This window comes from Marmota flaviventris, chromosome 4 (assembly GCF_047511675.1).
Source record: "Marmota flaviventris isolate mMarFla1 chromosome 4, mMarFla1.hap1, whole genome shotgun sequence".
Taxonomy (NCBI): domain Eukaryota; kingdom Metazoa; phylum Chordata; class Mammalia; order Rodentia; family Sciuridae; genus Marmota; species Marmota flaviventris.
This window is the reverse complement of record NC_092501.1, coordinates 103,667,447-103,682,423: the sequence shown is the minus strand read 5'-3', so window position 1 is coordinate 103,682,423 and position 14,977 is coordinate 103,667,447. Positions and strand designations below refer to the sequence as shown.

General features: G+C 30.2%; 1 protein-coding gene across 3 annotated transcripts in view; it reads right to left on the bottom strand.

The window, feature by feature from the left end:
• The window catches only part of Dach1 (dachshund family transcription factor 1), a 395,583-nt gene that overhangs the window by 204,628 nt on the left and 175,978 nt on the right, over window positions 1-14,977 (bottom strand). The window lies entirely within an intron of this gene.

The following is a 14,977-nucleotide window of genomic DNA, read 5'->3' as shown; positions in this document are numbered from 1 at the left end:
TTTGGTGTTTGAATTTCATTCTTATCCCCAAGAAAATTTTATGAACTAAATGTCACCCTCGTCTAAATTAATCAGCCAAAGAAGAAAAAGTTATTAAAGGATAATTCTGGATGAGTCACAATTTTTATGAAGCACATAAAGAAGAAAGTAAAAAGTAACTTTTAAATTAGTGGTCAGTAATTTAAAGACCTTGACACTTTTGTGACATACTTCAAAGTTTACCATTAACAAGTGTTTCAAATTAAGCTATTTGGGATTTAGGAGGTTAGACTTCATTTGGAAGCACACATTTCTTTCTTCTTTCTTCTCATTCTGTTTAGCCAATTCACATTATCTTTGGCCACATTGGTTAATTACTTCAATTCAATATTGAATGTGACTTCATATGCCTGTGTCATTCCTTCTGCATTCTCTGTTTGTTCTGTATCTTTCTCATCATATATCCTAATGGATACTACTACTCAGTTCAAACTATTAGTCTCAGCTTAAGGCAAATCTCATGCTGCTGTGTTCCTTCATTAGCCTCACTGGCTAATAAAATTTTTTCAGTCTATCAAATAGTGCATCTGATAAAAACTTCTCTATGCAAGCAGATAACTCCTTAACCCTTGGAAAATAGCTAAGTGGACCCCTTTTTTGTTGTTGTTGTTTTATTTAAACTTCAGCTGGGTACAGAAAAACTGAACTAATTTTTAAGGCCACTGGTCTTAAATCTAATCTCAATCTCTGTTTGGTTTGTGTTATCCTAACTCTGAATGCATTTTATTGTTTTTGTCTCTAATTATTTTCTTTTCTTTCCAAAATCTTTTATCCTTTATTTCTCCCTCCCCAATATTGCTTGGTTTTTAAAAAATAAATATTAATTACTTTTGATGCTGACAGATGAGCTTTTTCCATCAAAATCAGAATATCTTTTTATTTCCAAATATTTCTGAAAAGTCAATATGTAGTTATGGTTAAAAGATTAGTTTTTAAGTAAAGAAGATAGTAGACAGACAGACAAACAGGTATGATTAAATACTCTCTCATCTACATCTTAACTATTAATCCTGAATCTCAGCTAGCCAACCTTAGATTCAGATTCCTCACCTTATTAATTGGACTAATATGTACACCTACACAGAATCCTTGTGAAAAGTAAATGATAGGCCATGTAAAAGTGCTTCCTACTGCAGTACATTGTACATGTCTTTCATTAAAAAAATGCTTCCCCCTTTTTTCTTTTTCTTACATTATCCTTTGGTGTTCACTTGCTTTCTGACATGCACACACACAGAGATAGTATAAAATGGTATGGAAGCACCAAATCTCAAAATAATTAACATATAATTCGATTTCATTGGTTTCATTTTGTTTCAAAAACACATTTATAAATTTCAATAACTCTGGACCAGAGAATTCAATAAAAATGTCTTTTGATAACCATTTCTAAAGGGAGGGAAAGACTAGCTTATTAAATACCCTAGCAATAAAATGAAACTATTCAATAATTAAAAATAAATATTTCTGAACTTCAACTCTGACATTTTACATAAGGTATATCTATGATAAACATCACTAAAAGGCATGATATTTCAACGTGTTGTTTGATAATAATTATATCCATTTATCCCATCAAAGTAATAAAATTGGATTACATAAATCAGCTCTCAGGATATCATAGTAGAATATTATTTATTGTTCCAGTTGCAAATTATGCCCTATGTATTTCTTATGACAGAGTCAGAATTGATTTAGAATCTAATAATCAAAGTTCAATACATATTCACATAATGTATATCAACTTGTAGTTACTTATTTTCACCTCTTTTATTTGGTATGAGTATTTTCATCATGTCTAAAATATTAGCAACAATTTTAAATTGATTTTTTTAAATCTTAAGCATAAATCACCATATTCCCCAAACTGGAAACTGTAATTTGAAGAACCAGTCTTTCTGGCATATTTTCATTTTGTAAAGCACTAAGATATTAAAAAAAAATGTGTATAGGAGCTAGGGGTATAGATCAGGGGTAGAGTGCTTTTCTAGCATATATGAAGCCCTAGGGTACAATTCCTAGCCCTATAAAAGTAAATAAATAAAGCTTCAATTATTTTTTTTAATTGTGTTTAATTTCAAAGATTTGAGAATCTCTAAAACTATCTCTCTGAAATATCTCACATACACTTCCTGGATAAATGTACATGTTTTAATTTTTAAAAAACATTTTTTAAAATTCAAGTTTATTTCTCCACTCTGTTTTTTTTAAGAGAAAAAATACTGCTCTGCTTCTCAACTAGGATGTCAAAAAAAATCTCTGGAAAATTCATTTCCATCCTTGGGGATATAAGCAATACCTTTTAACTAGAGTATTAGATTCTTAGAACCATGATATAAATTATTATCTTCTTTGTATAATCAAAATTAGGAAAGAAAGCATGCACTTGGATGTTAGCTATCAGACAGAAATTAATTTACATAATGAATACCAAAAGAGAGAATTTTTAAAAATGGAATAGAAAGAGTGGCATGATCATCATGTTTTTGACCTTACTGGGAGGAAGTGAAGGCAGTTTAGCAACTTCCAAGCAGATCCTGTTACATTAAAGCAATTTCATTGCTCTAATAGAAGGTTATGCATTTACAATGGAAAGTTACTTGAATTTCACACTATAGAGCTGTTAGTAGTAAGTAATTATACAACTGTATTTCCAGTGATGGAGTCCCATCGCTGTGCTTGTTCTCTTCCCAGTGGAAAATATCTTGTGAAGCAAAGAGTGGCTAAGGGATTCAAGAGGAGGAAAACACATACCATAAAATATAATTAAAAATTGTGGAGGCTGCATATGACAAGAATAACCATAAAAAACAGATACAAACCAGCTGGCTGTTAACAACTTCTGAGTTATAAAAATCTTAAACCTGCTGTAAAGCACTCAATTCGATTTACATAACCACAGAGCTGACATTCCTTTTAGGTTCCTCTATTGGGATTTTTTTTTTGACATGTTTTAAGGCAACATAAAAAGCCACTGTGAAAAGAAGACATGTATCATGTTACCCAGGAATTCACTCCTGTCTGAAGACTGGACTTTAAAACTAATCTGAACCTCTTTCTTGAACTGGAAAACATATTTAATGGACACTGGCTGTCTGATTTTACAGCATTATTCTTCAGATGTTCATATAGCTCATACCACTGATGCTTTCTTTGTGTGTTGTGTTGTGTTGTGTTGTGTGTGTCTGAATCACTGGCATTACCCAATTTCAGCTTGGTGGTACCCATCCAAGAACCCAAATCCATGTCTGTAAGAAGAGAATAACATTTTGGTCAACCATGACTGAAACAACTATAATTTCTTAGAAACCTAATGATGCAGACAGCATTCTACAAAACTAACATAGCTTGCTGTAGGGAATTAAAAATAAACAAAATAAAATAAAATCAATCGTACATTGAGTGAAGTTTTGATGTATAAGTGCTGGCAGCCGAAATTGCCCAGAGCACAAAATGAGCTTTGCTGTTTGATAATTTGCTTGATTCACTATGTTGCTACATGCAGGGCATTTTATGCCTGACTTATATTTAATCCAGTCACCTGCTTAATGTTAGAAGGGTCATAATTATATACAAGGGTTCTGAACGTATAGCATGTTGATATTTCAGATCTGACATATAAAGTATTCGTGTACATTTTGAGGTTTAACCATTTAAAATATTTTTAGTAACAATTTGAAGAAAACACAAAACCACTCTATTTTCAGTAAGAATAGGGTAAGAAAATGTACTGAGATTATGAGACAGCAATGGCTCCTAAAATGCATAAACTGGGAAGAGCAGAGGTATGGAGTCATGGATTTAAATTCTCACTCTGACCTTTTCTGGGTTTGAAGGGCAGACTGGATTCTAAATTTCCCCAATGTGCAAGAGGGTTTTGTCATGTACCACCAAATGTTGTTTAGTGATAATATGGTATGATGTAAGAAAGCTTAAAGTAAAAGTTCGGACTTTAAATGCATCTCTAAATTATTTTCTATTATATGTGTAAGTTGCTATTGTTATGTGGGGTTGCATTAGCAACTACAGCAACTCTTTTATGTCCTTAGCCTCTGTGATTATTTACAATAGAAATTACCATAAAGGAAAACAGAGAAATCAGACTAGCTGATATGGAAGAAATAATAACAGATTCACAGTTTGTCCTTGTCAAGTTTTCAATCATAACATTATATTCAAGTACAGATGTCCAATAGTGATGATGATAATTAAGATAGAAGATCATTATAAAATAGAATTCAAACATGGAAAGGCAAAAAGAATTTTTCTCTAAATTATTTTTTCTTAGTTGTTTATCAGTCTGAAGTTCACACTAGTTCATACAAAACAAATATATATATATATATATAGATAGATAGATAGATAGATAGATCGATAGATAGATAGATATAGATAGATAGATATATAGATAGATAGATAATAATGTAATGACCCATAAGAATAACTTTAGTTTTTCTACATTGTTTTATCTTTAGGAAATATAAATTTAATCACTAGAAAATATCCCAAATAGTAAAATACATTTTTTGGAATCTTTCAAATTTAATTTTCCATTAAGTAAAATGTATTGTTTTTATTCTTTTGTTGCTTAGAGCTGTCAAGGGACAAGTTAAATATCAAGAGAGATATATTATTAGTTAATAATATTATATTATTATATTTTATTATTATATATTATAAGTTAATAAATATTATACTTAATATTATCCTGAAATATTAAAGCATTTTCCATACAATAGAATGATTCATAGAATACTGCTCAATATCAACATTCATGTATGTAATCAGACAAATATTTGTAAAATTGATGTAATCAAATGTGTGTATTTCAGTTTCAACCAACTGTTTCTATATAATATCCAAAAGAAATATAAACTCAGTAGATTGTTAAAAGTAAAATATTAAATGAAAAGTTTTAGGGAAATAATGACCCCTTAAATTTATTTTTTCCTAGGCATATTGAATCATAGATTTAATAATTGGAAATATTTCCTCAATGTAAAAGAAAAATCCCTCCACAACACAAATAGTCAAGATATCATTTAGGATATTTCAAAGCAGAGTGGTCCTCAAAGTTTCTTGGTGGGCTAACATTTGGGATTCCCTCCCATGTCTCTTTCTCTCATGAGTGACACTCATTTGTCCAGTCCTGCCTTATGGAACAATCAAGAATTAATCCATATTCTTCATTAAATATCCAAACACAGTGATTGGTCCTTCCCCAGAGCCTCATGTCTTCTCTAAATATCCTCATTTCCTTCTTTCAACCAATCTTAATTAAAACAACTTCCAGTTCTGATGACCCAATGTGGACAGATTGTTTTCTGTCATGAGCCCTCAAGACATAATAAACATAAATGGACAAGTCAAGTAAATCTGTTGCCAAAACAGTGTAATATATAGAGCTCTTTAACACCCACATAACTTCTCAAGTTTAAAATAGACTTAAGTGTAGTCTCACCAAATTGGTAATTGTACATTGAAAAGCTTACTTAGGTGGAACATAGCAATTATGGTTGTTAAGAGGTTACAAAGTAAAATAAATTGATGAATTCATGTTTGCTTTTTTTAAAAAAATCATGAACAAAATAATAACCATCAGTAGATATAATACTGCTGATAAGCATGCAGGGTTCTTGCATAGAGATTTAGAAGACAGTGTTGGCAATCAGGTTAACCATCTTAAGCAAGATAAATCAGTGCCCAAACTCTTTATCTGTAAAATGGAAACCATAATAATTACCCAAAGATATCTTATCTGGATTAAGTGAGATAATATATGGAAAAGGATTTAGTAACTGAAATATAAGTAATCCAAATAGCAGTAAAGGCAGAAATTACTAACAATCTAATAATCTGAAAACTACGCATTCATTAATCAGCCAGTGATTGTCTTGATTCTTCAAGCATTCGTATTACATTATTTATAATGTAATATTTTTCACAAATATTATTAAAAATTTCCTTTTATATACTTGTTCCCCAAAATGAATTTTTGAATCAAAGCATGCCTATTTTAAGCCAATGTAAAATACTGGTTTTCACCTGATGACAACAATCATTCCTTTAATTCCCAGTTTTCTCTTCCCCTTTAGAAAACAAATAGTGCTTTTGTATAACTGACTTGGTACTTGCCACTTTGTACCTTCAATGACAGTTTACTGAGGGGCAATGTTATTCATCTTTGTAAATCATGATATTTGTTGAATAAATAAATGACTTATAAGGTGTGTATTTCTCAAATGACTTTTGAAATAGTTATGAGTATATTTTATGATAATAAATACAACAAATATAACAAATATTTGTTTCAGATTACCTGCAGCAATAAGATATTATATTTAATGGCTATCAATTCTTTACTTATGTGGAGATTAAGGGCATGTATGTTGTGTGTGCGTAGGGGTTTGTACTTTTTCAACTGAGAGAAATATTTATGAAAAGTAGATAGGAGGAATTTTAATCAGAAACAGCAGAGACAATAATTAAATAACATCAATCAGCCGTCTTAACTTTATTTCTCTAAACAGGCCTCAGCCTTGGCTAAACACAAGTTTCATTAACAACCTTGACATTTAAATTTTCTAATAAAACTCAAGAAGAAGAAAAGGAAGAAGAAGAGAAGAAAGCCAAAGAACTAGACTGAGAGGACAGATAACTCAAGTTTGGAAAGTTCAGCCTGTGTTCATATGAACTACATTCATAGACCCTTAGTGCAGCATTTATATGCCTTCTGGTTAAGGGGTTTATGGAGAAAGGATTCAAGGATTGACAAGTAAACAAAATGCTATGGAAAAATGTATATAGCGAAACTCAGGCTCAGAAATGTAAGGGAATCACATGTCACATAAATACCTAGTGGTTGAAGTAAATCAAAGACTCTCTTAAAAAGAAACCAGTTTTATAAATTTCCAACTACAAGATTCTAGCTCTTCTAGGCTCTTTGACATAATTTGCATGTCCATCTCATCTAATAATATGGCTGTACAGATTACTGAAGTACAATATGTAAAGTTCTTTAACACTCAAGTAATTTTTTTCAAATTTAAAAATGATTTCAGTGAACCACCAACTGACAACAGTATGTTGAGGCCTTATCCCCAGACGTAAAATCTTAGTTCAGCTGAAAATACCAAATGCTATTGTAAAATATTCTCCTGTGTGAAGTAGATTGGTGAATACATGTCAAAAAATATCATGATCAAACCTGGCATTTTTGTTGACAGACTTTGTAGTGAGGCCAAAGGTGTAATTAGGCCAGAAAATTACTTTCTCACCACTAGAATTGTTCCCTTCAGGTCTTGAGTTATCAGTCCAGAAAATTTCATTAAACACTAAATTCACTTTAAGACAACTGTCAAAATTAAGCAGAGGTGAGTCAAGTCAAGGTCCTCATATTTAAATCTCTCATTTGGGTTTAGAGATACCATACAAAATAAAAAAGCTACAGGTTAACTTTTGTATCAAGACCAAACTTCCTGTGAATTTCAGAAACAGCATGTTTCTTTAAAAAACAGAACAATGCAGAATGATAAAATAAACGTAAAATTTTTATTTAATAGCCCTAAATGGTTAGAATAATTTCTATTTCCTGTTTATTGAGATCTTGATGTGAAAATGGCAAAAATTATACTATTACTATAGATAAAATACAAACAGGAATAATAGTAATTATAAAATTTGAATTCATCATATTTGAAATAATTGAGAGTTTATTTAAATAATCTTTAAAATTATTTGAATAATCTTTAAAAAATTGAGAGATGACTGTAGTATATTTATGAATTACTTATTTACCACACTTGAAAAATCAACGAATATGGGATATTCTGGTTTGAATTTCATAGGAGAACAAGAATTCAGCATTAACAAAGAAAAAGGAAATATATATTAAATGATAAAAGTATTGTGCTTTTTACCTTTCAAAATGTTATAAAAATAGCATAAAATTAAATATTTGAAATATAGCTTCAACTGTTTTGCAAATTATATCAAATGGTGTAGTGTTTGACATAGAGAGGTGAATGTTATTACTATAATTCTTAGAGACAAGGTGCCTACACTGAATTGCCCTTGCCAACTGTTACATTGTTTCCACCAGGTAATGCATCCATTGCACAAATAAAAATAACAGAGATTTACTATAAATGAGCAATACAGCAAACGAAGGCAACAAGAGTGAATGATTAATAAAAGTTAATAAATTAATTTTCAATCATTTAGAGTAAAATAGTGTGCTTGGGACTTACAGGTAAAATGATTCTAAGCTTAACTATTCATAAAATTCAGAAGTAACTCTAATAACATTAAACATTTGTTAGTCAATTAGCACTATATCATTCTGCAAAGTACAACATAAAAATATTAAATATGCTATTGCATAAATACTCAATATAGTGATAAGTTCGAATTAAAGTTCAAACAAAACAGTTTTTTAATATTAAGGAATTAAGCATGGTCATGAATTTTGAAAACTGTAATTTCTAACTTATTTTTCAATATCCTTTTCTTACCCTATACCAAATAGCTCTCAAATTATGATGCTGAACATCTCAACTCTTAAAAATGTAATTATTTTGAAGTAATCCTTTCTACCAGTATTAAAAAGAGGAATAAAATATTGTCAAGGAAATATCATAAGGTAGGCCAGTAATTAGAATGCCTTCAACACAAGAATTTAACTTTTCTGTTTAATATGTGAAATTGTACTGCAAAGTTTTATATTAAGATTAAGCAAATTAAAGATAATTTGAAATTTTCTATTAAAATTTGACTTTATCCTGAAGAGAAATCTTTATTTTAATTCTTCTCGAAATACAATTGTTACCAAAAAGATTAATGGATTCCTCAGCAATAGTATGGATGGTATAATGAAAACAAGATTTATTTTTGTTCACCCCTAAGCAATGCCCAATTGTGTCTTTGCTTCAACTCAAACAAGTTATTTAAATTTCATGTGCCAATATATTCATCTGTACAATAGAATTAATAATATTTCCTTCATAGTTGTCTTGTGAAATAAATTATGTGTTAGCTATTTGCTAAGTTTCTACAATGTGGTGGTTGCTCAATAAGTGTTTTCACTGTCCCCTTTTTAATGAATTTATTAACAATGTTTTAAATAGAAACTATTCTAGCAACTGATGATCAAGTAGTGAAAAATATGAACAGATTAATGCCATATATAAAAGTAATTGAAATTAATCAATAAAATGTTCATGGATCTAATAAGATGTTTTGTTACTAGCTACTATATAGAATATACATAGACAATGTCTCAGTATATAATCATCAGAAGTGCAAGAATGTCTATAAAAGGTACTTGTATTTTGAAGCAGATTTTAAATATCTTTCATTTGCAAAAGTATTATTTTTTGTATGGCCATAGGTCTACAAAACCACATGATGAAGACTGTATTTGAATAAGCTGTTTTAAAAGTATTTTTAAAGTTCCCTTTAAGTGAACTTATTGAGTTTCCAAATATGTTACCTAAGAAATGCTAAATTATTGAGGAGATACAAAATCGGTTCAAAGTGTATTGATCATTAATGAAAAGATGACATAAAATATAACAAAAGAATGAAGAACCCAGCACGCTAATAGATGTGCCACTTCAGGAGTAAAATTAAGTGAGATTAAGTAAAAACTGAGGTAGCTGCTGAGGGCAAAGTCTACCTATGGACTTTTTTTCCTATAGGATAGGAATAAAAAAAATATTTACACATAAAAGACTATAATAAGGTATTTTCACAATATTTTTTAAAGAGAAACTGGAGAAAATTCAGCAGCACACAATTCTTTCTACAGCTGAAATCTCACCTTATATGGTTCTGAATTGACAGATAAATTTAACATGGACAGATACCAGTAGTCTTATTTAATTAAATCCTTAAATTTAACACATTAATGGATAGGAACCCCAGATACAATATTCCTTGAATTCACACCAAGAACAACAGTGATCTGGGCAGAAATGGCTGGATGGACAACCAATACATTCAAGGAAAAAAAATGATTACTGTTGAGAAGATGGGGTGGAATGCTAATGGGATTCCTGATGCTGACCATTTTCATGATCAACTTAAAAAAATCAAAGAAGCAACTTCCCCCTCTTATTAAAATAACAATACTGGCATTTGGGGAAAAGTGAATATTTCTAAAATGTCTGCATTCCAATAGTTCTCTCGCATTGATACATACAGTATTTTATTATAGATGATTGATGTGGAGCTCACTATAATTTCAAAAATTCATAGAATATTATTATGTCATGAAATTCATGCCGAGAAAGCAATTGCCATTATAAATCAAAAAGACAACTCATATGGACAGGTCATATGGTAACGGGTTCTCCTTGGAATGGTATCCTTAAATTTAATTTATTCAATAAGTAACTTAAAGGTTAGGTATGATGAGATGAATCTCATGCTCAAGTAACTTCAAAATATCATTATACTGTATTATTAAGAGATTAATTTTCTTGGAATTTAGAGATACTTGCATTTATATTCATTTAAATCAACATGGTTCAATGTAATTCTACTTAAACATTTTCACCCTAATATAATTCCTAGAGGGATTTTATTAAGCAATATAAGATAATAGGGAATACAAAGGGCATTTTACTGCTTTAATAGATGAATGAGGTATCCAAATAGAAGGACAGGTTTTGAAAACCTTTACAATATTACATTTCACATTTAGAAAATAAATGTTTTAATAAGATAAAAAAGAGCTCCAAAAATTGACTTCTAAGGAATAATGCTTTAATAGAGGAATTAAACACTTTATTGACTTTAGTATTGAATATTTTGTATGTTTAAAGAAAATCTTAATAATACAGCATTACATTTCTAAGTCTAATCCACAATAGTAACTTATATTTACATAGCCCTTTAGAATAAATAAAGTGTTAACATTCCCTTTAATCCTTATAACTGAATATTGTGTTTCCTTAAGTCAAATCCTCACATCCCAGGAAGCAAACTGAGATAATTAGAAAATATATATTTAGAAAAATAGTCCCTCCACAATAATGGCATTTCTTAAATGAATACTAATGGGAATACATTTTATCTGAATTGAATGATATTCTACCAATGGATATGATATAAAACACATTTCAATGAATTAAATATGAATCATAAAATTCTCTATATAATGATCAAAAAGTAATAATTGACATGAAAAGAGGATTTTATCAGGAGAAAAATATTTTATTTGCGCCAAAGGCGAGATGCAAAACCAATTTAAAAGAGATAAGGAAATGATTACAACCTGATGCCATAAGTATGGGGAAGAAACCATTATTTCTAGAACTGATGTGTTCAAACAGAGAGATAAATAACCTTTATTCTATTTGGAACATGGCGAAAAATCTGTTTTGAAAATTATCCTAATAAAACTCAAAATCATATACTTTGCTCTATAACACTTTGCAAAATGCTTTCGGATACATTAGCTCATTTTGTTCTTCACAAATTCCTATCAAGCAGGCAATAAGGCAGATGCTAAGAATGATTATAAATGAAGAAGATATTTCAGAAGGTAACTTGAAGCAGGAAAGTAATAAATTAAAATCAGAACATGTGAATCGACTAGTACATAATAGTGAAACTTTGGACAAGACTCTTAGCATTTTCTCCTCTTCTCTAAAACGATGTTTTCGGGTATCAGTACTCATCTGTGATGACTGAATAAGTGAGGCCAAATAATAATACTCAAGGTCACTTAGCTAGTAACTGATAAGGAAAAGCACAAAAGCCAAACCTTTCACTTCCATGTTAGGAGATATGTCATAATACCATTCTGTTTGAAAAACAGTGTCCTTTGAAGAGATGAGTCATAACCTACTCATTGTATTCTAAAATTAACAATAAAAATATGATGATCTTCTCTAGGAATTGTGTTTGTGTAACTTTCATTAAAGTATGAAATAACATAAAGATCTTCAAATAGTTGAGTCTACTGGGTATATTTTTAGCCATATATCAACAAGTGAATATAATAAAAAGCTCTCACGTTGATTATACTACTTCCTTAATGAAGTGCAAAAGTGTTCCTGTAATCTGATTCAATTTATTGAATTAGGTTACAGTTTTATCATTTTGAAAACCAGCTTCATTGTTTACTTTACAATATGTCAATTCATTTCCAACAATTAAATAGCTTAGCAAACAGATGTAATCAATTGAAAGCAATCTCCATCTTTAGGGCTTAGTTCCATTTATAATGTGCACACTTCTGAAAACAATATATGACAGATTGAACATGTATTATAATGGTGGTAGTGATACTTCATACCAAGGAAGTTTATTTGCCCCATGAATACAAGTTTGTAGAAAGAATAGAGTGTCATTATGTCCTGAAAAGTAAAACGTGATAACCAAAATTTAGTGCTAACTTCCTCTACTAGGAGTATCTATAGAGTACCTCTGAATAACTGGCTAAACTAAGCCATTTTATGCCAAAGCTATACATTTAAAAATACTAGTAATTTTATTTTTAAATCAAATGAAGTTGGTTTGAACACAGATAGCCAGTTGTAATAATCAATGACACAGAAATCAGCCTGTGCAATTACAATGATTTACCTTAGTTTAGTTCCATTGTTTGCAAAACTTTATTATAGATTATGTCATTTGACATTCATCACAAGTTAAGAATGATTTTGAGATTTAAAAAAAAAAAAACCTCTTATGGTGAAGAAAATAATGAATGAAAAAGTTCAAATGGCTCAATTCTACATTTCAGAAGTGATGTGACTAAAAGATTCCTATCTATGACTTTCAGGGATTAACCCCTCTTTTGGAACTTTATTTTTTTTTATCCTGGAGAGTCAAATCAAAATAATTTATAAAATAAAGTTCAAGTTCTTTCATTTAAATCCCTTTAAGGTTGTATGTCATTCTGTTATTATTTCTGATGATGTTTATTGGTTTAAATAGTGCTGTTTTTCCCACTCCCAGCTCTAAATCCTATCACAGCTATAAGTATTCCTTTATATTATATTTAATGGTGCCATTTGTTCCTATTAACTTCGCTATTATGTATGTACTCTTTCAGGAGTACTTATGAAGAAAGAAGGGAAGTGGGGCTGTTGCGGGGAGGGTTTTCAAATTTCTTTCAATGGGGAAAAAAAGGGTTAGCTTACTATGGTTACATTTTCACCCATGAGATAAACATTCCATTCATGAAAAGCAGGGTAGAAAGAAAGAGGATAATTGCTTAAAAATACGAAGCATTCATCTCAAAAATAAGTTTTAAAAACTGTCCAAAACAAACATGAATTGATACTCCCCCACCAAAAAAATACTATCAAAAACAACCCTGAAAAAATATAAAATAAACCCTTAAAATAGTTTTACCTAGAAAGTTCCCTTGTTGAGTATGGAAAAAAAAATCCAAATAAAATAGAAGCATCAAATTTATAATTAAAAGGGAACACAATGGTACTTTCCAACCTGTATCTCTCTTAATATAAAATAATTTTCAAATTTCCCTAAGAATAGTGATTATTGAGAAGGGAAACGATGGCTGATAGGGAGGGAGAGATTTGACTTATTTTTATAGATTTAATTTATTTTTATAGATTATGGGTGAGAAGTTGTTTGTCATCATTTTTATATTTATTTTTATAGAATAGAGTGTATGTGGTATAAAACAGTGTTTTTAAGTTAAATATAAAATTATGGCAAACAACTTTTCACCCCAGTTTTCTCTTAAACATTCCTATCAGAAGGACTGATTCAGAGTTTATTGGTAATACATTCCACTCTCAGACCATTCTCTATGAAACAAGATCCTTTTCTGGTTGTTGTTTTGCTTTGTTTTTGGTGTGGAATAGACTCAAGGCCTTGCACATGATGAGCAGGTGCTCTGACTTGAGCTACTACCCCCCAAGCTAAGGGTGTATATGAGTCTATGAGTATATGAGTCTATGCTGTCATGTGCATTCAGACTTTCTATAAATCTTCTTCATATTAAGCATCATCATTTCCAAATCCATATCATCTAGACTACTGTCTTAGGACTCACCAAATTGTCAATGTCCTACTAAAAATTGTATTGCCATGACTAGATAAAAAGTCTAGATCCCATCTGAAATACAGTTTTAAATGGCATTACTGTATCCATTTATATGGATTTCATATTCCTATGCATTAAACAAGGTTTATATTAGCACTTTCCAGAGTTCTAATACAGTGTCAGTTTATATGATTACAGATCCAAATGAAATGCTTCAAGGTTTTTAATGAAGAATATTTTCAAATCCATTCTTAAGTTCATCCACAATTTTGGCAATGAATGTATTAGGACACTAATTCAAAGTTTTATTAATAGTATGATCTTTTGCCCTTTGGTGATTTCTCTAGAAATTTTTGTTTCTGTCAATCATTTCAATTAGCAATCTACTTCTTTGCAAAAGGCAGACTAAAGTTGTTAAACTTATCCTTAATAAGTTTATATTTATAATTAAAAGGGAACACAATGGTACTTTCCAACCTGTATCTCTCTTAATATAAAATAATTTTCAAATTTCCCTAAGAATAGTGATTATTGAGAAGGGAAACGATGACTGATAGGGAGGGAGAGATTTGACTTATTTTTATAGATTATGGGTGAGAAGTTGTTTGTCATAATTTTTATATTTATTTTTATAGAATAGAGTGTATGTGGTATAAAACAATATTTTTAAGTTAAATATAAAATTATGGCAAACAACTTTTCACCCCAGTTTTCTCTTAAACATTCCTATCAGAAGGACTGATTCAGAGTTTATTGGTAATACATTTTACTCTCAGACCATTCTCTATGAAACAAGATCCTTTTCTGGTTGTTGTTTTGCTTTGTTTTTGGTGTGGAATAGGCTCAAGGCCTTGCACATGATGAGCAGGTGCTCTGACTTGAGCTACTACCCCCCCAACCTAAGGGAGT